The sequence below is a fragment of the Primulina tabacum genome, chromosome 14, assembly GCF_025594145.1.
Source record: "Primulina tabacum isolate GXHZ01 chromosome 14, ASM2559414v2, whole genome shotgun sequence".
In the NCBI taxonomy this organism is placed as follows: Eukaryota; Viridiplantae; Streptophyta; class Magnoliopsida; order Lamiales; family Gesneriaceae; genus Primulina; species Primulina tabacum.
The window spans coordinates 26,741,170-26,750,266 of NC_134563.1; positions in this window are offsets into that span (position 1 = coordinate 26,741,170).

A 9,097-nucleotide genomic window follows, 5' to 3' on the forward strand; every position below is an offset into this window, starting at 1 on the left:
TGTATCGTTTTTCGCACCCAAAACGCAATAGAAATTTTGTAATTTGACAATCAAATAATGTTCTGTCATTTCCCGGGACGGGGGTTGGTTGACATCGGCGTTGCTCTCAAATTTACATTCGAAAACAACAAGCCTCAGAAGTCCAAAATTCAGAAACCAGTCATTTTATTCATAAATACTGAATATTTAGATGTCTGATGCAAACTCAATGACAAATTTTTTACAGCGGAAATGTAAAACCAAATATAATAACGTCTTAACAAATGCAGCGGAATAAACATAAACTAGAACTGATAAACAACAGTCTTCTGCACCGGCCCTAGAATTGAAGCTGCTCTTCTTCTTCTAACTTTTCTAACTCGTTCTTATCTGAGATGGGTTTGGTGGGTGAATGATATGGTTGTCACTCAGTAAGCAGGGGCGGGAATAACTCTCAGTTTTCACAATCGTGCAGAAAACTCTTATTTTTAGAACAGGAATCAGAATCTAGAAATCACAGGTTTCAGAACAGAAATCAGAATTAGTAAGCACTGAGCACGTTAGTGAATTTCATGGCTAAACTAATATCAGTCCCCTATATATGTTCTCTCCTCTAAGGGGTGAGGCCAAAATCAGAATCAGAATCAGAATTCAGAAATGTTCAGAATATATATTCCTACCATTAGTTCACTAGGGAGTTTCAGTGCTTCAAAATCATATATCAGAAATCAAACATTCAGAAACTGAGCTTTAAAACATAAATTAACAAACTGATTTCAAAATATTTTATACATAAGCCCACTTACAGTAATTTGCTAGAAGTTTCGGTTGAAGTATGGAAATATGCTTGTTCTCGCTACTGGATTTTTCTGCTCGAAAATGCACTCTCTTATTTCAAATTTTAAGTGATAACACCAGATTTGGGTAACTCCAAATTCAGATATTTAAGGGTGTTATTTATAGGCAAAAAAATCTGACTGTTAGTCTCCTAATTAATGGCCAGTAATCTGACATTAACAGCCTTTATTCCATATTAAATGCTTCAGTTACAAGTCCTAAGCTGAATCAGTAACTGTCTGCTGGAATCTCGTGGTAGTGAACTCTTCTGCTGCTGGATTCTAACTGTTGTCTGCTGGTGGATTCTATCTGCTGGAAAATTACCATCTTCTGAAATATTAGCTTCTGCTGGAAATTTTGCATTGCTGCTGAATATTGATAGCTGCTGCAAAAATTTTAGCTGCTGGAAATCGCTAGCTGATGGAAATTCGGGTTCTCGCATCCCTTCCTACTTATGAGAAGTTTCGTCATCGAAACTTGGCTATACATGATCCTCAAAGAGGTAAGGGTATTGCCCTCGCATTTTTTCTTCCAACTCCCAAGTAGCTTCTCTTTCGATGTGGTTGGACCATTGTACTTTGACATATGGAATAGTTCGTCTCCTCAATACTTGGTTTTTGTTATCCACAATTCGAATCGGAATCTCTTCATATTTCAGCTCTTCATTTAAATTTCTCTCAACCAACAGTGGTCCAGCTTCAAGAATATGACTAGGATCGGAAATATATCTCCTCAGCTGCGAAACGTGGAATACATTGTGAATTCTTGACATGGCGGGTTGAAGTGCTAATCTATAAGCAAGTGTTCCCACTTTCTCAAGAATTTCAAATGGTCCGACGTATCTGGGATTCAGTTTCTCAGCCTTATTGAATCGGATAACACCCTTCATGGGTGACACTTTCACATATGCCTTCTCTCCAACATCAAATTCTACGGGTCTTCTTTTAAGTTCAGCCCAGCTTTTCTGTCGATCTTGTGCAGCTTTTAATCTCTCCTTGATCAAATCGACTTTATCCACTGTTTCTTGGATCATTTCGGGTCCAACAATGGCTTTTTCCCTACCTCATCCCAATACAGTGGTGATCGACACTTTCGTCCATACAGAGCTTCTTATGGTGCCATTTCAATACTTCTGTGGTAACTATTATTGTACGCGAACTCAATTAAGGGCAGATGTTCGCCCCAATTACCACTGAAGTCTAGAGCACATGCTCTCAGCATATCTTCTAGAGTTTGTATTGTCCTCTCAGTTTCACCATCAGTCTGAGGGTGATATGTCGTACTAAGAGTAACTTTTGTCCCCATAGCTTGTTGAAAGCTCTTCCAAAATCGAGATGTAAACCTAGGATCTCTGTCAGATAGTATGCTATCTGGGACTCCATGTAGTCGTACGATCTCATTCATGTACAATGTGGCTAGCTTGTCCAGATTATAGTTCATGCGGACAGGTAAGAAATGCGCAGATTTTGTGAGTCTATCAACGATTACCCAGATGCCATCATGACCTTGCCTCGACTTTGGTAAACCAACTATAAAATCCATTGAAATATGTTCCCATTTCTATTCCGGGATTTCTAATGGTTGAAGAAGTCCACCAGGTCTCTGGTGTTCTGCTTTGACTTGTTGGCACACGTGACACTTAGAAACAAACATTGCCACGTCCTTCTTCATTTCACTCCACCAGAAATTTTTCTTCAAATCTCTGTACATCTTGGTACTGCCAGGATGGACTGAAAATTTTGACTTATGTGCTTCAGACATTACTTCTTGTCGAAAGTTGTCGATGTCTGGTACGCACAATCGTCCCTTCATCCACAAGATTTCCTTCTTATCCATATCGAAATCTGATGTTTTCCCTTCTTTAACTTGCTCTTTTAGTTTTACCAAAACGGAATCTCTATCTTGACTTATTTTGATTGTCTCTCGAAGACATGGTTGTGCTGAAAGTGATGTCAGGATCACTTTACTCGTATTCTTTCGACTTAAAGCATCTGCTACCTTGTTGGCTTTGCCTGGGTGGTAGCTTATTGTCAAGTCGTAATCCTTCATGAGTTCAATCCACCGTCTTTGTCTCATATTTAGTTCTTTTTGAGTGAACAAATACTTGAGGCTCTGATGATCGGTGAATATCTCACATCTAGCATCATATAAATAGTGTCTCCAAATCTTCAGTGCAAATACCACTGCTGCAAGCTCGAGGTCATGTGTTGGGTAATTCTGTTCATACGGCTTCAATTGCCTCGACGCGTAAGCAATCACCCTTCCCTCTTACATGAGTACACATCCTAAACCTCCTTGAGACGCATCACTGTAGATGGTGAAGTCTTTGCCTTCCATAGGTAATACCAACACTGGCGTGGAGGTAAGCTTCTTCTTCAAAGTCTCGAAGCTTTTCTCACAATCTTCTCTCTATTGAAATTTAGAGTTCTTCTGTGTGAGTTTGGTGAGAGGTATTCATATTGAAAAAAATCCTTCAACAAATTTTCGGTAATAGCCTGCTAATCCCAAGAAACTTTGAATTTCTGTCACAGTCTTTGGTCTAGGCCAATCTGAGATTGCTTCAACTTTCTTAGGGTCCACAGATACTCCTGCTGCTGATATTATGTGTCCCAAGAATGCGACGCTCTCTAGCCAAAATTCGCATTTCTTGAACTTGGCGTACAGTTCCTTTTCTCTCAGCTTCTGGAGGGTGAGACGAAGATGTTCTTTGTGGTCTTCTTCACTTAACGAATATACCAGAATATCGTCAATGAATACCACAACAAACTTGTCAAGAAATGTTTTGAACACCCTGTTCATGAGATCCATGAATACTACTGGAGCGTTGGTTAACCCGAATGGCATTACCATGAACTCATAGTGTCCATATCTTGTTTTGAAGGCTGTCTTCGGATTATCGTCTGTCTTGACCTTCAGTTGGTGGTATCCTGACCTTAAGTCGAGCTTGAAAAAGAGTGAAGCTCCTTTGAGTTGGTCAAACAAGTCATCTATCCTTGGATGCGGATACTTGTTTTTGATTGTGATCTTATTCAGCTCTCTGTAATCAATACACATTCTCATGCTTTTGTCCTTCTTATTTACAAACAGGACAGGAGCTCCCCACGGAGATGCGCTTGGTCGTATTTGTTTCTTATCCAACAATTCTTGAAGTTGCTCTTTGAGTTCTTTTAACTCTGCCGGAGCCATTCGGTATGGTGCTTTTGAGATTGGTGTAGAATTTGGTACTATATTAATCTCAAATTCCACTTCGTGGTCGGGAAGTTCGCCAGGGAGTTCTTCAGGAAAGACATCCGGAAATTCTTGTACTACCGGAATCTCTTCCAGTGTAAGTGTGGTTTCTTTATTTACCTCGCTTAGCATAGCTAGGTAAACTTCTTCTCCAATTTTCAAGGCTTTCCAAGTCTGGCATGCAGAAAGAAGAGTCTTTCGTTCTTTTGTCTTGCCATGAAATAAAAGTTTATCTTGGCTTGGAGTTTGGATGGTTACCGTCTTTCCATGACAGTCTACTAAAGCATGATTCTTGGCTAACCAATCCATTCCAAGAATTACATCGAATTCCACCATGTTTAGTTGGATTGTCTTGAAACTCTGATTATTTATGAGAACATCAATATCCCGATATAGAATGCGAGTTTCTAAAATCCGATTTGCAGGAGTTGCTACTCTATATGGTTCTTCTAATTTATCAGGCTTAGTTCCTAACTTCTTGCCAAATCTCTTAGACATGAATGAATGTGTAACACCACAATCAAATAACACATATACAGGCATATCATTGATTATAATGGTACCTGCTACGACATCATTTGAGTTGTCAGCCTCTTTTTGAGTAAGAGCATAAACTCAAGCATTTGTCTTGTTTTCCTTAGGCTTGTTTAAAGTTGTTCCTCCTGCTGGACCATTTCTTGGATCTTGAAGAGGGCATTGAGCAATGCGATGTTCCAATTTTCCATAACGGAAACAAGCTCCATAATTCCTACGACATTCACCAGTGTGAGCGAATCCACAAGTTTGGCACTTGACTCCTTCTTTGCTTGATTGAGAAGAAGTGGTTCCTTTAGATGGAGCACCGGTAAATTGTTTGTTTGGAAACCTAGGCTTCTTGAATTGTTGGCCCGATTGGTACTGGCTTGACTGAGGACGTTTGAGTTTGTTCTCACCTTCACGCCTCTTGATGTCATTCTCAGCTCTGATGGCGGCTCCCATCAATTCATCAAAATTATCGGGTTCGGTAACAGCAAGGGCAGATTTAATGCGGCTGTTCAACCCTTTCTTGAAGCGATGAATCTTCAGGACCTCGTCTCCCATGATGGTTGGGGAGTATGTTCCCAATGAGTGGAACTTAGATGAATACTCCACCACTGTCATGTTTGGTTCTTGAACCAAGCTTTCAAATTCTTACAGCTTCTGCACTCGAACTGCTATCGGGAAGTACTGCTTCAGAAATGCCTCTCGGAACCTTTGCCAAGTGATAGGTCCCGCCCTTACCATAGCTGGTGAGACTCCTTCCCACCATTTGGCTGCTTTATCCACAAGAAAAGGTGTAATCACATCTACCTTGTAGTGTGGTTGCCACAATCGTGGCTATAGCCATCAAATCCGCCTGACTGAGGCCAACTGCTGGTGGTGGTTGTGGTGGTTGTTGTGCATCTTCATCATTGCGGTTATTGTTGTGGTTATTGTAAAGAGGGTTACGGTTGTTTCTCATAGGTCGTCCGTCCATTTCCTACAATTATGAAAGTTCTAATGTTGATGGCGGAATAGAGACTAAACAAAGGAAGCAAAATGATTGAGTAATTGCTCAAAATTAAATATGAAACCAATGGATAGAAATAAATTTTTATTGATTTCTCAATAAAGTGCAATTAAAAATAACCTTTGAAAATCTAATAAAATGCAAATAGAACAAGTGCTATTACAAAAAGCTATTACTGAATGTCTAATCTATCACTTCTCCTAATCCCAAATCCAAAGGATCCTCTTCGACTTCTTCATCTTCTTCGGGATCCTCCTCAGGTTCGTCTTGATGGTTGGCTATCACTGTTTCTAGATGTTCAATATGACCATGCAGAATTGCATTCTGGTCGCTAAGAACTTCAACAGTGTGCTGCAGCTCTTGAATCTGAGCATCAGTATGTTCACTATACCGATTATGCTGGTGTACGAGTTGGTGATTTTGATCCTTAAGTATTTGGATCTTCTCAACTAATGTATTACGTAACTCGATGAACTCTGCAACAGTCTCTTGGGAGGTTTCGAACTCTTCTTGAGTTTTCCTATTCTTCTCTTCTGCCTCATGCAGATAATGAGCATAACGTTGAACATCACCTCTTAAGTGTTCTGCTCGATGCTCTAATTCATCTTTGTCCAGCTCTAGGCAGTAGTTATGTTCTTTTAGTTTCTCTAGCTTCCTCTCTAAGCTCTTAATGTAGATACTCTGATCAGCCATATCCTACATCCAAAACATGAGAGTGAAGGTTAAAAAATGATCTCAAGAGTACAAGTCGAACTATAGACAATTACTGGAATGAACAGAATCAATACAACCTATACATTCAATGGAAGAAAATAGCTCAAAATTTTTTCAGTCTCAGAATCTAGTGCAAAATTTAGTAAAAATCCTTCACATCAAGAACATGAAGTGTACCAAATTTGGTGCAAAAATATTGAACCATTTGGAAATGAAAATTCCTCAAAGTTTCGAAAAATTGGAAAATTTTACGGAAATGATGATATCCCTATCTAAACGAAGGATTTTGGGGTTCAACGGCGGTGCTAGAAAGAAAGATTCGTTCAAGATTAGGTTCTCCTCTTCGATCTTCGAGAGCTTTCCAACCCTATCTTTTAATAGTAAAAATTCTTCCTGTATCAAAAGTTATGGCCGTTTGAAGTTTGCGCGAAAAACACCTCAACTTCCATGTCATTTTGCAAGGCCTACTGCATGCGCTTGCTGGAATTCACTTCCTACTGAAATTCTGATGCTACTGCAGTCAAGTCTGCTGCTTTTCAGCATTGTTGAACCAGTCTGCTGCATTCCGATCTACTGATTTCCATCTGCTGGTTCTGGTTTCAGACTACTGGTTTTGATGCTACTGTTTTTCTGTTATCTGCTGGTTCCGGTCTACTGATTTTGGACTACTGATTTTGGCCTACTGTTTTTTTTCTACTTATTTCAGTAGTCTATTACAGTAGCTTATTTTCAGTAGTCTATCTCAGTAACTTTCAGGACTTATTTTCAAAAGTCTATCAGAACTTATTATTTCTAATTCCTCCTCCCCAGATTATGAAACCTGGTTTTCTCTAATACCACTTCAATGTCACGCCCCGAGAGGGGGTTGGTTGACATCGGCATTGCTTTCAAATTTACATTCGAAAACAACAAGCCTCAGAAGTTCAAAATTCAGAAACCAATCATTTTATTCATAAATACTGAATATTTAGATGTCTGATACAAACTCAACGACAAATGTTTTACAACGGAAATGTAAAACCAAATATAAGCGAAATAAACATAAACTAGAACTGATAAACAACAGTCTTATTCACCAGTCCCAGAATTGAATCTGCTCTTCTTCTTCTAACTTTTCTTCCTCGTTCTTATATGAGATGGGTTTGGTGGGTGAATGATATGGTTGTCACTCAATAAGCAGGGGCGGGAATACTCTCAGTTTTTAAATCGTGCAGAAAACTCTTATTTTCAGAACAGGAATCAGAATCCAGAAATCACAGGTTTCAAAACAGAAATCAGAATTAGTAAGCACTGAGCACGTTAGTGAATTTCATGGCTAAACTAATATCAGTCCCCTATATATGTTCTCTCCTCTAAGGGGTGAGGCCAGAATCAGAATCAGAATTCAGAAATGTTCAGAATATATATTTCTACCATTAGTTCACTAGGGAGTTTCAGTGCTTCAAAATCATATATCAGAAATCAAACATTCAGAAACTTTGCTTTAAAATAGAAATTAACAAACTGATTTCAAAATATTTTATACATAAGCCCACTTACAGTAATTTGCTAGAAGTTTCGGTTGAAGTCTGAAAATATGCTTGTTTTCGCTACTGGATTTTTCTGCTCGAAAATGCACTCTCTTATTTCAAATTTCAAGTGATAACTCCGGATTTGGGTAACTCCAAATTCAGATATTTGAGGGTGTTATTTATAGGCAAAAAAATCAGACTGTTAGCCTCGCAATTAATGGCCATAATCTGACATTAACAGCCTTTATTCCATGTTAAATGTTTCAGTTACAAGTCCTAAGCTGAATCAGTAACTGTCTGCTGGAATCTTGCGGTACTGAACTCTTTTGCTGCTGGATTCTATCTGTTTTCTACTGCTGGATTCTATCTGTTGGAAAATTACCATCTTCTGAAATATTAGCTTCTGCTGGAAATTTGGCATTGCTGCTGAATATTGATAGCTGCTGCAAAAATGCTTGCTGCTGGAAATCGCTAGCTGATGGAAATTCAGGGTTCTCACATATTCAGTGTATTATGATTCTAAATCCATTTACAGAGTGTTTATTGAAAATTTATCTTTAACGGAGCTCAACTCTAACTATTCCCGATTTTTACCGAAAATAACTCTTATTGTAAATTAATACAAATGATCTACTTGATCTAACGCCGTTCTTCAATATCTAAATTAAGTCACAATTGATCACTTGTATTCATTTTCAAATTTGTACTAGAAAACTAGAAGAAATTGTTCGTTGAGATTCATCACCGAAAGGCGGGGGAACCATGACGACATATGGTGCGAGCAGCATTGTTCGGAGGTTTTTACCTAGTCAAAAATCTCATTTGAATTTTACTTAGTTAAAACTCTCACTACCAGTTTTTAGCTTGTCAAAACCTCTACTAAGTTTTTTTTTTTTTTGGATCTAGCTAGGAGTCCTACTAGTTAGAGTAATTGGGATTTTCCAATCCTATTGATCTAATAATTGATGATCCTAGTTTCATCATAATGTCATCAATAATTAGTAATCTCCAAAATGACGAGGGTACAAAAATCACTATTATGATGCAAAATGAAAATTTGAAGATCAAAATTTTGATTTATTCATTTTTGGCGGCTACAAATTTTGGAAATATTTCACAAAATTTAGGCAGTTTCACTCTGACAAGAAATTTAGCAGTCGTGTTAACTCTTAGAACTTTAAAATATTGAATCAACTTTAAAACACCTTTATAAGACATATGTTTAATCTCCAACAAACTATAATCACCAAATTTAACTTTTTAAATTTGATTATCTCAACTAGAACACAAAAATAATATT